Consider the following 16,322-nt stretch of genomic DNA (forward strand, 5'->3'; position numbering starts at 1 on the left):
TCGTATCGTTCGTAAGTTACTACAGAATTAAGTAACGCTCGCGTAAACATAGTAATAGGTTAGATTACCGATTTCTTACAAAATTTAACATAAAACGCGATTTTACATAAAACGCGAGATTCATTTATGAGAGCTTTCCAGCAAGCGACACAAGTCGACACAGGTATCGTTTTGTCTTTGTTACTCCAAAATGCCAAAAAAGAAGATAGAACGACGTTTGTGTCGGCTTGTGTCACTTGCTGGAAAGCTCCCTATGTATGTAAGTTTACGTCTATATGAAATAATTTTCCTAAATGTAATGTAAAAATAACACGATGTTATATATGTCAGTTTGCGTGAATATATATATATATATGTGTGTGTGATTTCTGCCCAGTGCTCTAAATGTTATGTGATTTTGCCCAGTGTTTTATGCTTTGATATAGATAGAAGGACGTGAAAAAGAGCAGGAAAGGAAAGAACGTTAGCGGCGAAGCAGACAGAAAAGAACAAACAGAAGAGACAGATTCAAGCTTTGTCTTTTAATCTGGACGAAGCCGAAGATGTAGCTGAGATGTCTTCTGACGAAGACAATGCCGAAAAATCCCTGCAGTCAGAAAATGTGCAATCTGATGGCCCCGCGATTAAGAAGATTAAGAAAAATCCAGATGTAGATACAAGTTTCTTGCCAGATAGGGAAAGGGAGGAGGAGGAAAATAAACTTAAGGAAGAATTGAGGCAAGAATGGGCTAGAAGCAGAACGCGTTGAAGGAAGAAGAAATTGAGATCACATTCAGTTATTGGGATGGATCTGGCCATCGTCGGAGTGTTATAATGAAGAAAGGTGAATGTCTTAGTGATTTATTAAAATACTCCAGTGTCACTTTTGGAGTAACATTGGCGTGATATATAATGTTTCTACGGCATAAATTATTAAATTTTCACATACAGGTAATTCTATCTATCAGCTTCTTCAGAGATGTTTAGAAGTTTTGAGGGCGTGAATTCAGCGAGCTTAAAACAGTAATGGCAGATTCAGTTCATGTATGTCCAGGAGGATCTTTCTTATATTACGCACCATTATACGTTTTACGATTTTATTGTAAACTAAGGTAAAGATACTAAATGATAAAACTTATGAAGCAATATCACAATGTTGGCATGTTATTTAATGTATGTAATATTGCGATTAGGCACGAGGAAAAAAGCGAACCTCTGTTCACATTTGACGTTTACGATGATATTCGTGTTATGCACGATGCTTCTGTCGAAACCGAGGAATCACATGCCGGAAAAAATTTTACTTAGGTATTTATCATTAAAAGAATACTTTGTATAATTCTCTTTTATGTTATTTCTCATTAGATCATGATACGAGAGGAACAAACACATTTTCCAGCGAGTAGATGGGAACTTTTTGATCCAACGAAAAGTTACGACAAGTATACAGTGTCGAATAAAAATAGGAAGAAAGACAAAATCTGATAAACTTAGATTCACGAATTGTCTAATTTCGTTTAAAGGATTCAGATTCAAAGGACTGTAATTTAGTAGAGCTACATAATCGAGGTAAATGAATTAAATATTATCACATAACTAAAGAATTAAAATCACAGTCCTTAAAAATACAATGTAGCTATATATATATACGCGTATATATTGTATATGTGTAATATATTGAAATATGTTGTAATTGTAATATATTGTAATATATTGTAATATATTGTAATATATATATATATACATATATATATATATTACAATCTGTTGAACCAATGAATCAATTGTACGATGAAACAAAGTTATTTATCTGGTTATTAATATTTACAGTCCTTTGAATCTGAATCCTTTAAACGAAATTGGACAATTCGTTGAATCTAAGTTTATCAGATTTTATCTTTCTTCCTATTTTTATCCGACACTGTATACTTGTCGTAACTTTTCGTTGGATCAAAAGGTTCCCATCTACTCGCTGGAAAAATGTGTTTGTTCCTCTGGTACCATGATCTAATGAGAAAAAATAAAAAATAACATAAATAGAGAATTATACAAAGTATTCTTTTAATGATAAATACCTAAGTAAAACTTTTCCGGCATGTGATTCCTCGATTTCGACAGAAGCATCGTGCATAACACGAATATCATTGTGAACGTCAAATGTGAACAGAGGCCCGCTCTTTCCTCGTGCTTATAGATATCCATTAACAGGTGGTACTTATGATCGGCAGTCCAGACTCCGAAAAATCGCATTTTGCAAGAATTATCTGAAGGAATACGGATACGTCAACAGAGACACTTTAGGCAGCTGGCAGAAGTGCATTGCCGCAGTCCAACAATATACTTGAATCAAGGAAAAAGTATAGTTATAGACAATACCAATCCCGATCCAGCTTCGAGAAAGAGATACAGGTAGCCAAGAAGCGCAATGTCTCGGTCAGATGTTTCGTTATGACGACAAGTATAGAACACGCGAAACATAATAATAAGGTAAGGAAATTAACATTAACCGTCATCGTGTGAAAGAATCGTATGAAGTGATGTATCCGAAAATTTGAATCAATTTATTATTATATTACAGTTTCGCGAGTTGACTGATCCAAGCCACATTCCAATCAACGAGATTATTATCAACTCCTACGTGTAAGTAGATTTTAGATATATAAATTTGAATGCATTTTTACTTAAAATTCCATATATTATTTTAACCATAGGTTTAACTTTTAGGGTTTTGTTATATTACTTAAAATTATTTTCAGGATATTGTAACACCCTAGGACATGAAAAACATTGAAGAGAACAAAAAGTCGGGTAAACGAAGACGCGGTGGTGGCAACGAGGATGACAACGCAGAACAGTCTATTGGAGTGAGGAAAACGAATGAAAGTAAAGAGCAAAAGGAAGTGAGGATGATATTGAATTAGATTAATCATGTTTATTGTACATGTATCTTTTCATATTCATATTGAATAATCGTAATTAGCTAATTGTCATAAGTTCATTAATGTAGGGAGCAACTTGAAAAGAAAAAAACCGAGACCCTTAGCAATGTGCCTCTAAATTAATAAGCGTTTGTGTAATATAATGATACGATATTGATATGACATAATTAATGGAAATGCACCGGCCATTGCGTATCATAAGCCTGAATTCTGACCATCGATTTTTGCTAGCTCACGATAATTCCTAACCGATCACAGACCCGACAAATACGGCATTGGCATTGTGGCACAGGCTGTCAAGTTGAGACTACTCTATTTTGAATTTTGTGATATAGACCGAAGGAGGCGTGTGCAATGGTCATGTCGATGTTTATAACGACTCTCCTTGTCGCACCATTCGAAGAGGTGTTTTGCGAAGACCCGTTATTCCAAGAAATGTAATAAACTTTTAAACAGTGCCTTCAGAATTATAACACGAAGGTCTACTAGAAGTATAAATGCTTTCTTACTGACAGATAATCGATAGACGAACTAACATAAGGACGAAGAATCATACAAATATCAGAGCTTAACGGAGAATGTGTATGAGGAAATTTTTTATCATATTTTCTTTTTATTCTATTTCATAAGCCTTCCGCTATTGTTTTGGAACGAGCCTTTGCTTTTTCGCGAAACTTTTCTACGATATTTACGTTTTACGATTTTACTACCTTTTAGGTTTACTCTTACAATTTTACATCACGCGCGCGCGCGGTATATTCTCTATTTGTACTACATTTATTATAACGTACAATTACAATTGCGCGATACTTTACGCGAGTAATGTATTACATTAGGTAGAGAGGAGCGTATCTAGAACGAATTGGGACACGGAGCTTGCGTTACAACTCGACTCGCTACATTTGCAGCCTTCGAGTCGTGAAACGGTTTCGCAACGACGGGAACGCCCTACGTGCGGTACGGATATCATTAGAAATCCTTAAAAAAAAGAAGTATTAGCCTCTGTATTTATTGGGGTGTTCGCGGCGTTTCGTTTACCGGAATGCCTCTGTCTGTGATCGCTTTAATCTTATCGAAGTGTCCAAGCGCTTGCGGCGACTCGATATTCATAATCGGTAAGCTCGCGAGAGAGAGAACAAATAAAGACAATTTGCAAGATAAAAATAAAATAACGAAGACTAATTTAGCTTAATGTGCTCCGTGCGGGAGCTTGAACACTGCGCATAATCCTTAAAGATCTCACAGGTAGATACCATTTTAAAACGATCATCATGTACCTTGAAAGTATAGACTTTGTTATGTTAATGTAATGATGAACGTCTGTAATAAAAATGCGCAAAAAATCGCACTTGATCGCATTGTCAATAATACTCGAAAAAAAAACAAAGTGGTAGTATTATACCTCGAAATAACACCCTGTACATACTGTTTATAAAATGCGTAATACTATAAAAAGGCGTGATATTCGTACAAAATTACCTTTTTTAAAATAGAGAAGAACACGATCGCATAGTGCAGACCAAACGCTTTGGACCAAACGCTATGGTACATGAGCATATTTACAGTTCGAAGACCAAGAGGCAGAGCCGCGGGGATACGACGACAAGAAGAAAGATGTCGTCAGCTAACTACCATTGGGGTAGACGAGGCAGAAGACCGAGACAGTAACATAATTATTTTTAAGCCGTATTTTTAAGCAGTAATATAACCCGTCAGTATTATATATTCGTACCTCTGACCATACACATATGAACACACACATACAAAGTGAATATGTGAATATGCTACGTTTCTTATACATACATGAAAACATAATTGCTAAATAAACATTTAATAAAACTATTATATTGTTGTTATTTACTTCATACTTACCAAATCAAGTTTTATTTAATATGTATAATCTATTGTAACTGTAAATAAATATATTATTTACTGTATAATTAAATGCTGGTACATTCAAGAAATTTGTAATTCTGACCTGGATTTATATCCTGTCTAAACTACACATGTATGTTTAAATTAATGTTTTACCTAGTTATTGCACCAATAATGTTTAAATAAATCGTAACTTTAGTTTTTAACGCAGGAAAAGAAAATTTAACGTTTAAGCGCTAACCAATGTTGATGTATTTTTCTGAAGAAATACTTACATATTGATTTTGTTGCATATTCGAAATCTAAAATCCGAGCATGCTAGAAGCACTTTCATTATCTTCAATGTGTCAGGTATTTTAAAAGAACACTAAATTTGTCTTTAAAAATAGGCAAAATTCAAGCAGCTGTAACTTTGTTAAAAATGAACAAAATTTAAATTTAAAAAAAGGATTTTAAAGCTTGAAATCTCTACTTTTGAAAGTTTTTATCGTGGATTGAATAAGAAATGAGCATTTTGACTTTGATTGCTCATAACTTCCTTAAAAATCATCGTATTGCAATTCAAAAAACAGATTCTTAAAGCTGAAACTTTGCTTTATTGAACGGTATAATTGCCAAATTTTTTAAAATAACAAATAGACATGATACAAATGGATGAAAATAATGTAAATTATTTTTAAATGCAGAGTACTTAAAAGTACAAAAAAACATAAAGAATAAATTAATTTTATTTGTATCATGTCTACATGTTATTTAAAAAAATCTATTTTCTTAGAAATAATAGTCTGTAACACCTTTAGCTTTACAATCTGTACATACTGTTTGTAAGATATATTCTTTATAAGACTAGTTAGAAGAGGATGCGTAACACTACAAAATGCATGATATCAGTACAAAATTACCTTTTTCAAAAAAGGTAAAAAAAAAGGCGCCAAGTACACGCGTGGTTGTTACCTCGAAAAAAACCAAGTGGTAGTATCATTAATTTTAAATTAAAAAATAAATAAAATCTATTCTAACCTAGGTGGTAGTAGCTTTAATTTTTCTTAACAAAATTATTACATTACAAAATTGTTACTTTATTCAATCCAAGTGATATCTACCTCAAAAAACTTAAATAACAAGTGGAATCTATTTAAAAAAAATATGTGAAATCTTTTAATACTGCGCCAATTACAAAGAGAGAATATATATAGGTATATATATACATATATACCTTAACAAAATTATTATTATATCACAAAATTGCGTTACCAAACTCAATCCAAGTGATACGTACCAACCTAAGTGGTAGTAGTCATTTCTCCTTAACAAAATTATATCACAAAATTGCGTTACCTAACTCAACCTAAGTAATATGTTATTTCAAAAAAATATATAAAATCTTTAAATTACGCCAACTATAAAGAGAATATATATATTGCTTTGAAAAATAATTGTAGTGCAACTACTCTTAAAAAATAAAACAAAATTGTGTTACCTAACTTAACCCAAGTGGTATGTATCTTTGTATTCCTAATAAGGATCTTTCTATCAACCCAAGTGGTAGTAGTTTTAATTCTTCTTGATAAAATTATAATATTACAAAGAATCATTTTAATCACAAAAAATTAAAGAGGAAACATTATAAAATAAAAATATTTAATTAAAATAAAATAAATAAATTTTTCTTGTATTATATAGACATGCACGCGCGCTATTTAACTTTAATATTTCACTGTTACTATTACACTATTAACCACACAACTGTCAAAATATGCCATGACAGCCGGTCATGAAGTAAGCACAAGAGAACCAATCCGCATTGCGGAAAAGCGACAATAATATTTCGATAGATTCGAGTATGGATGACATGCCCTTTTTAGAAGAGGATGCGTAACACTACAAAATGCATGATATCAGTACAAAATTACCTTTTTCAAAAAAGGTAAAAAAAGGGCGCCAAGTACACGCGTGGTTGTTACCTCGGAAAAAAACCAAGTGGTAGTATCATTAATTTTAAATGCAAAAAAAATAAAATCTATTCTAACCTAGGTGATAGTGGCTTTAATTTTTCTTAACAAAATTATTAAAAACAGAAGTCGTTTTTGTTCAACCCAACTGGCCTAATAATTAATATATTTAAACTCACAACGTTTTGAAAAATTATCTCACAAAATTGTCTCACAAAAGTTGTCTCACAAAATTGTCTGACAAAAATTGTCTCACAAAATTGTCTCACAAAAATTGTCTCACTTAATTGTCTCACAAAAATTGTCTCACAAAATTATTAAATTACAAAATTGTTACTTTATTCAATCCAAGTGATATCTACCTCGAAAAAACCTAAATAACAAGTGGTATCTATTTAAAAAAAAATATGTGAAATCTTTTAATACTGCGCCAATTACAAAGAGAGAAATATACCTTAACAAAATTATTATTATATCACGAAATTGCGTTACCAAAATCAATCCAAGTGATATATATATACCTTAACAAAATTATTATTATATCACAAAATTGCGTTACCAAACTCAATCCAAGTGATACGTACCAATAACCTAAGTGGTAGTAGCCTTATTTCTCCTTAACAAAATTATATCACAAAATTGCGTTACCTAACTCAACCTAAGTGATATGTTATTTCAAAAAATATATGAAATCTTTAAATTACGCCAACTACAAAGAGAATATATATATTGCTTTGAAAATAATTGTAGTGCAACTACTCTTAAAAAATAAACAAATTGTGTTACCTAACTCAACCCAAGTGGTATGTATCTTTGTATTCCTGAGGATCTTTCTATCAACCCAAGTGGTAGTAGTTTTAATTCTCCTTGATAAAATTATAATATTACAAAGAATCATTTAATTATTTTAATCACAAAGAATTAAAGAGGTAACATTATAAAATAAAAATATTTAATTAAAATAAAATAAATAAATTTTTCTTGTAAAAAACTTGGCGCTGCTTTTTTAAGGTTAATCCAGACAAACTTGCATAGGTGCATAAGCATATGCATAAAGAGATGGATTGGTCTATTCTTTTTGCACATATATATGAACCAATCAATTTCTTACGCTTATGTTTATGCGCGATGCAAATTTGTCTGGATAGACTTTAAAAAAGCAGCGCCAAGTTTTTTACAAGAAAAATTTATTTATTTTATTTTAATTAAATATTTTTATTTTATAATGTTACCTCTTTAATTCTTTGTGATTAAAATAATTAAATGATTCTTTGTAATATTATAATTTTATCAAGGAGAATTAAAACTACTACCACTTGGGTTGATAGAAAGATCCTCAGGAATACAAAGATACATACCACTTGGGTTGAGTTAGGTAACACAATTTTGTTTTATTTTTTAAGAGTAGTTGCACTACAATTATTTTTCAAAGCAATATATATATTCTCTTTGTAGTTGGCGTAATTTAAAGATTTCATATATTTTTTTGAAATAACATATCACTTAGGTTGAGTTAGGTAACGCAATTTTGTGATATAATTTTGTTAAGGAGAAATAAGGCTACTACCACTTAGGTTATTGGTACGTATCACTTGGATTGAGTTTGGTAACGCAATTTTGTGATATAATAATAATTTTGTTAAGGTATATATATATCACTTGGATTGATTTTGGTAACGCAATTTCGTGATATAATAATAATTTTGTTAAGGTATATTTCTCTCTTTGTAATTGGCGCAGTATTAAAAGATTTCACATATTTTTTTTTAAATAGATACCACTTGTTATTTAGGTTTTTTCGAGGTAGATATCACTTGGATTGAATAAAGTAACAATTTTGTAATTTAATAATTTTGTGAGACAATTTTGTGAGACAATTAAGTGAGACAATTTTTGTGAGACAATTTTGTGAGACAATTTTTGTCAGACAATTTTGTGAGACAACTTTTGTGAGACAATTTTGTGAGATAATTTTTCAAAACGTTGTGAGTTTAAATATATTAATTATTAGGCCAGTTGGGTTGAACAAAAACGACTTCTGTTTTTAATAATTTTGTTAAGAAAAATTAAAGCCACTATCACCTAGGTTAGAATAGATTTTATTTTTTTTGCATTTAAAATTAATGATACTACCACTTGGTTTTTTTCCGAGGTAACAACCACGCGTGTACTTGGCGCCCTTTTTTTACCTTTTTTGAAAAAGGTAATTTTGTACTGATATATATAAACTGCAGTATTTTTGTTATTATCGTCATGACAGCTGTATGTGCCTAAATTAGTTAATTTTTTAATTTTTTTTCGTTCCCGATATGAAATCGTGTGTCGCGAGGTAAATTTTTGTGCGTACTTTAATTCTGTAAAAGGATTTTGCCATTCTGTAAAGCCAATTCAAAGATTACTTAAAATAAAAAAATGTCGGTAACTACTGCCACTATAGGATCCCCTTAAAGTGCGTACGTTTTTTCGGTACCTTCTAAGTTGCATACGTGAGTCTGTCACGTTCAACACTATTTTTCCTACTTTAAAATATTTAAAAAAATCTAAAAAAATTCATAAAACATCTGTCTATATTTTAGTTAATGATTTTATAGTCATTTTGATAAACATCGTTTATTTAATATCTTCTGACAGGCTTGCAAGTTTTACAGTTACGAGCAAATATCACTTTGGCTCGGACGCCGTAGACCCACGTATGCACCTTAAGGGTTAAATATATAGGTACATACATAATTGGTAAACATGAACATTTTTTATTTAATTATGTAGTTTTAATTTTTGAAAAAATGTTTGTAATATTTTGCACCATGTTAGGTTGCTTAATAATAAATAAAGTTTCAAACAATTTTGTATACATTTCTTTCTACACAGTAGAAATAGAGAACTTGGAATATGCACTTGGCCAAATGTATTTTCTGTTAATACAGAAATTACCATATTATTTAAAGTGTTTAAATCACTACTTTCTCTAAAAGTAATTTACACATTTCACATATATATGCTTTACAAGACAGCGTTTTAATAAATATCCACAAATATACGTAAATGCATTTTCTTCAGTTATATTGACACATTACAATATTCGTAAATATCAATTTCCATATTAACGGAAATATTTGTTATCAATAGATGTCTGAATTTCAAGCATATCTGTTTCGTGTTTTAAATATATATGATGCATTAATAAATATCTAAAATATTGAAATAAAAAGAGCCAATAACTGAGCAACGAAAGATGTTAAATAATTATTTACTTAACATCTTTAATATTTTTTATTTCAATTCTTTATACATACGAGCAGATTCATTCTTTTATATAAAATATTTTTTATTATTATTTTCAAAGTACTACTTTCCAATACTGATATGTAAAAATTCAAACAGCTTTACAAAATTGGAATTTATATTTGAGGTAACACATAAACTTTTATAAACCAATATTTCTTAAGTCTATTATAGTCTCATGTAAAGTATTTAATAAACAAGAACTATCAAACGTAAAATTTTAAAAAATATGCCAATGGCATATCTTTTCTAAAAATGGCGTATAGCTCTATAACTATATAGCATTATAACCACATTTCATGCAAGTATATATAAATGTTGTTCAATATACATGTTATCTAACCCCATATTTTGAAAATCTACAACTCTTGTTGAATCACAAAGTAAATGTGTTTTTAAAAACATTTCGTCCAAACATAAAATACAATATTTATCAATTTCCTCAGTGTTTTAGTTTTAATTTTAATATTTTGAATGCCTGGAGTTAGATAAAAGGTATGTGTAAGTCGTTCTTATGTTCTAGGATTAGACAGGCAAAATATAGTTTAAAAGCGCTAAATTTTTATAAGCTCTAGGAATAGAAAAATATAAAGGCAATGTTGTTTGAAAATAGGACTATATCTTCTACCTTTAGCATTTACTTAAAACAGATATGTTTGCGCTTTTAAAAAATTTTCTGTTGCTCGTGAAGAAATTTATCTACTACCTTTATCTAATATTCATATTTACTTCCGCATCATATATCTTTCATTTTTTACATAAATTCTAATTTTTTTTATCTTTCCTTCAATTTATTTTAATTTCTTTCGAATTTGACATTTCCTTAGTGACGTTGTTAATAATATCAACGATATTTGAACGCTTATGTATTTTTCTTTCTTTTAGATATTGATGTATGGTAATGTATTTTGCAATTATAACATTTTATAAGTAGCAAATGCTATTCCTATAAAACGTTTATATATATATAATATTATACGTGTATATACATACTTGAAGAATTATTATTTCCTTATCTAGTAATTAGTCTTTTAAGGAAATCATAATATTTGTATTTGTATATTTGTCGATGTTTCTGTATGTATTATGTTATTTAGTAAATCTATAATATTCAACAAACTATGAAATAATGAAAATAATACTATAAAAATTACTAATAATATAAGGGTGTTCAAAAAAGTATCAAATTTTAGGAGCATGTAGTACTCGTCAAAATAAACTAAAAAGTCTCAATTTCTGCTGAGGCTTCTGGAGGGTCTGTGCACGAGACAGTTCTGGCATTGCCGCACGTATACTGTGCAATGTCGCAAAACATCTCGGGCAAGTAGAATTATACTGCAATTCGCGCAATCGTTTCGGCTACCTCCAGATATCCAAATATCTGGCGGTGGATGCATGATAGCGGTTCGAAATCCGTTGTTCCTTGGGGATGCACTCGTTTCACTGTCCCTCCGCCGGCGTTTTTTAAAAGTCAAAGTTGTGACAGCACATGCTTGAACAGTCGGCCGCATTTTATCTTGAAGTCCGGTACTTCCTGGGGTGCGGTCTTTACGGAGTGCTATACATACATTAGTATCATGCGCTTTATAGTTTGGTAACGGCGTAGATCACAGGTTGACGTGACAGGCCATCTTGTTGAGTGTCCTTCCGGCATTTCAATTCGAAATCATATTGCTGGAGTTCGAAGGACCAACGCCCCAACCAGGGACTTCAGCATTTGGAGTCATCGTAAGGATTGATTATCGGTGATAATAGCAGAATGGCATCTCTCTAGGTAGCCACGTATCTACTTTATGCCCCAAACGACGGTCAGATACTCCAGTCCAGATAATTACGTTCGGCCTTATTGAGGGTGCGACTTGCGTATGCGATCATCCGCTCTTCTTCCGGGATGTATTGTGTCAAGACGGCCACCAATCCCGTTGGGCATCTGTCTGTAGAATGAACTGCCGTGTGAAGTTGAAACACATTAGCATCGGTCAGGGTTTGCTTCAGTTGATCGAACGCGATCTGTTCGGCGATTTTCTAGGTTCATTTAGCCTGTTTACATGTAAGTGCGATCAGCAAGATGGAGATGATGGCGAATCCTTCGGTAAATCGGCAATACCAAGATGCCACTCACAAGAACTGTCGTATGTTTTGCCGTTCTGTGGGACGGACCAATTTGTGATGGCACTGATCTTCTCAGGTCGATCCGGATGTCCTCCTCGCAGTAAATGAGGTGTCCGAGATAGTTAATGCGATTGACACAGAAGCGGCACTTGTCGGGATTGAGTCGGAGGTGCGCTTTTCGGAGACAGTGGAATATTTCTTGTAATACGCAGAGGTATTCGTCGAAGATTCGGCTAACGATGATATCTAAGCAGACAAACACGTTGAGTTCCAGCTCTGGTCCGAGTACGGTGTCCAATAGGCGTTGGAACATTGCGGGGGCGAAGTGCAGTCCGAACGGCATGACCGTGAATTGCATCAGGCTTTTGCCCGCATGATAAACGCGGTAATTTTTCTGCTTTTCGAAGATAAAGGCACTTGCCAATATCCGTTTTTCAAGTCCAGCATTGAAAGACACCAAGTTTCCCGCAACTTATTGAGTGTTGCGAAGATCCGTAACGAGGGATACGCGTCTATTTCTGTGACTTCATTGACCCGTCGAAGTCGATAAAAAATCGAAACTTCCCATCCTTTTTTCCGTCTTAACGATAACTACTTGCATTGACTTTACTCAATAACTGCTACTCTATTAAATATTATAGAAAAAAATAGATCAAGACTTTTTGACTCAATTTTTCATAAGGAATATTGGTGTAAATAGTAAGCACGAATTAAGTGACACCCTGTATATTATTATGAGTAAAAGTTTTGAACATGTTACATACATCTGTATTACACTGTTTTTAAAAGCACAAAAATTAGAGTTTGTAATAATTTATAATAAAATAAATATATAATACATAATGTAATAAATATGTAATATAATAATTATTACAGACCACTTGATCATTAGGGAAACTGTGCCTATATGTAATATCGCTCTTGTTCCTAATTCCGCGCCCTACAATATTGGCTGTTACGTGTTACATTGGCCGCGTTCAGCAGACACAACTGTTGAGTGTCGTCTTATCAACACGCTACGTTAATTTGTTGGGTCTAAAAGTAAGAGCCAATCACGTTCGATTGCTACTGAGCGGTTTGTTCTGCTGAATGCGCCCATTCTGTAAGTGAGCAGTGGAAGCTGTTGAACAACGCTGCTTTGATCGATCTTTTGTTTTATTTCAGTCAACTGTGATATAAAAAGTGGCGTGTACATATTATAGTTTCAACGAAGTTTCGAAATTTCGCAAGAGATGTCTTTTGTCATTAATAATACAGCAAAAAGATATGTACCAAAAACGAATTTCTGTTATAAAAACATGTGATATTGTGTCTAATTTCAGTCCTAAATTAGAGATATTCGTTGCTAACCATTATTGCAATGCTTTAATCGGTTATGTTCCTTCCTTGTGATATTCCTAATTTCGACCTTTGGGAATGTTTATTATACTACCCATTTTTCCTAACAGGTCTGCCTCTAGAACGTCTAGAATACCTCTGACGGTCCCTCTCAGCTTCCTGTCCAATGAGTAAAAAGATCTTCTTCCGGGAGTAAATCGGCCGGGCAGAATGCTGACTACTTCACCCCACTCTATAGTCCGTGAAACCTCTTATGGGCTTTCTTAATTGTTAAAAGAGGATATCTTTACCAACCTTTTATGTGCTCTATTTTGAGTTGTTTCTATTTCCAGCATAAATTGTGTATCATAATTGTATTTTTTACAAAAATATGTAAGGGTGCAATATTAGGAACACTTTTTTTCGATGTCATCAAATGCTACTTTTTTTATTTTTCTTCAGAAAAGGTAGTTAAAGTAAATTCCCACTCGGCATCTAATTTTTCAGAAACATTTCAGAAACATTAGAATTTTGCAGAAATGTTTCTGAAATATTACATGCCGAGTGGGTTTTGAACACATTTATGACATGGAAATCGTATTACGATAATTCTAGAATAAAATGATGCACTAGGAAAAATGTTTTGTTGTACAAACCAAAATTTTGTTCTAACAACAAAAAAATTTGGTTAAAATATGCCCAACAAAACTGTTTAGTTGCTGTAAACAAATATCTGTGTTACTTATGTTTTGTTGTTACAACGTAATACTTTTGTTATAGCAACCAAAAATATTTCGTTGCTGTTAAAAAACGACTTAACTAAACAGTTAGTTAAGACGTTTTCTCACTCCGCTACGCGGCGCATCGCCGGTATTTTTCTCGTAAGGAAGATTCGACATCGACCCTTATATCTAGGGCAGCTCAGCGGGTCTTCTCCAGCATTCAAGCTTGTCAGTTAGAGCGTGCTCACTCCTGACAACCTACCCCACATAGTATATACACATAATTTAAATATATAATGTTTATATATATTATGATTTATATATATATAAATCATAAAAAAATTAATATCTTTAAACAAAATATTTGATTTCAGTAATTAAAATTTTTGGTTGCAATAAAGCAATTTAGATTACTAAACGCTTTTGTTTTCCATAAACAAATTCTATTTTTGGTTGCTACAACAAAAGTATTACGTTGTAACAACAAAACATAAGTAACACAGATAGCACCTAAACAGTTTTGTTGGGCATATTTTAACCAAATTTTTTTGTTGGAGACACTAAATTTTTTTTCCTAGTGTGCGGTTTAGTTATATTCTTATAGGAGTTTTTAGTCAAAATTTCAGTTTTAAAAAAATGGGGTACAATATTATTATTATCTTTATTGCACACAAGCAAAAGATAAGGCATCAAATTGTTGCTATAAAGTCTACCCGTATACAACTGTAGAAATATGCACATTGTTTATAACACGCAAGCAGTCACTCAACACATACACACTCATACAGAAACATAATCATACACACACATACTCACGCATACACGCACGCACGTTTTATGCATATTAGGCGCAGTTTTTCTAATATGCATAAAAAATACAAAAAATTATTTTTTTGCAAGATTAATAAGCTGATCCGCATTATCCGACATGTACATCTACATTACCACTCTGAAATTTACCTTCAAAAAGTTGATATAACACTAAACTTATTATAAATAAACAAAATTTGATAGGAATACCTTATCACAAACATTTAACATTACAACTCAGTGCAAACTGAGTTCAGTTATCTTTGATAATTAATTTTTGATAGTCAAATTATCTTAAAAAAGGCTTAGGGTATCCCACACAATACCCACACTTCCTCTATAGTGTTTTAACAACAGATGGTGATTTAAGACTGCTCAAACGCAAAAGAAAGAATCGTCAATTCTTTTTATCGTGGCCGCAATTAAAATAATCATGGTTGCAACAGATGTTGCATCTCGTGGTTTTGATATTTCCTACATTCTACATGTTATCAATTATGACGCACCACAGTTGCAAGTAGACTCCCATGTGAGAAATGATACATCGGATCGACGTCGATTAGATATCGAAATCTCGATATCAATATAAAATCGATCTTCACATCAATTTCGGTATTCAGGTGGTCACAGCTTTGACATTCATCGATATCGAAATCTTTGAAAAATCGATATATTTCGTATGATAACTAGAGCGACTAGAGCGCTTTTATAACGTTTTTTGATGTCATAATAGAGTCTGCAAACGGAGGGATTCCAACCTCTTTGTTTGAAGAATTATTTGATATTTATGACAAATATAGCAATCGAATCAATGTCGAAACAATGTCGAATCGATGTCAATTTGAACTCTAATGAGGAAATTCACCCGACATAAAAAAAATTATATTTATTTTGAAATTTTATTACTACTTTTTAACTAAATTTGTTTCTTAAGATGCAACCTATGATTATAAATATTTTCTCGTACTTGAAAAACACACTTACCTTAATGGGATTCGAACTCGGGACCTCTGGATCGTGAGCCAACCGTCTTACGTGGTAGACTACTTCTTAATTTGATGTAAGTGTTATATATAGTCTACATGTGTCATAACCAGCACAAATATATAATTTTTCAAAAATTCTTAAGAAACAAATTTAGTTTAAAAAAAGTAATAAATTTCAAATCGGATATACGAATATAATTTTTTCTTAATGTCGGGTGAATGTCAGAAACCAGTGCCGGCTCATTACAAATAGGCCTATTGACAGAATAATAGAATAATGACAGTCTTGATGTGTGTATTAACCATACTCACGACATGAAAATGCCTTCTCACATGAAATTGCACTCG

The 16,322-nt window shown here is 32.0% G+C and overlaps 1 long non-coding RNA gene across 1 annotated transcript; it reads left to right on the plus strand.

Annotated features, from left to right (window-relative positions):
• The first annotated feature begins 2,228 nt into the window (after nucleotides 1-2,228).
• On the plus strand, nucleotides 2,229-2,848 carry LOC139785461 (uncharacterized). The gene is made up of 3 exons (XR_011721951.1): nucleotides 2,229-2,466; nucleotides 2,558-2,619; nucleotides 2,736-2,848. It is a non-coding gene; the product is annotated as an uncharacterized lncRNA (long non-coding RNA).
• Nucleotides 2,849-16,322: the final 13,474 nt, after the last annotated feature.

The sequence above is a fragment of the Temnothorax nylanderi genome, unplaced genomic scaffold, assembly GCF_030848795.1.
Source record: "Temnothorax nylanderi isolate EJ_2023f unplaced genomic scaffold, tnyl_v1.0 TNYL_tig0807_pilon, whole genome shotgun sequence".
In the NCBI taxonomy this organism is placed as follows: domain Eukaryota; kingdom Metazoa; phylum Arthropoda; class Insecta; order Hymenoptera; family Formicidae; genus Temnothorax; species Temnothorax nylanderi.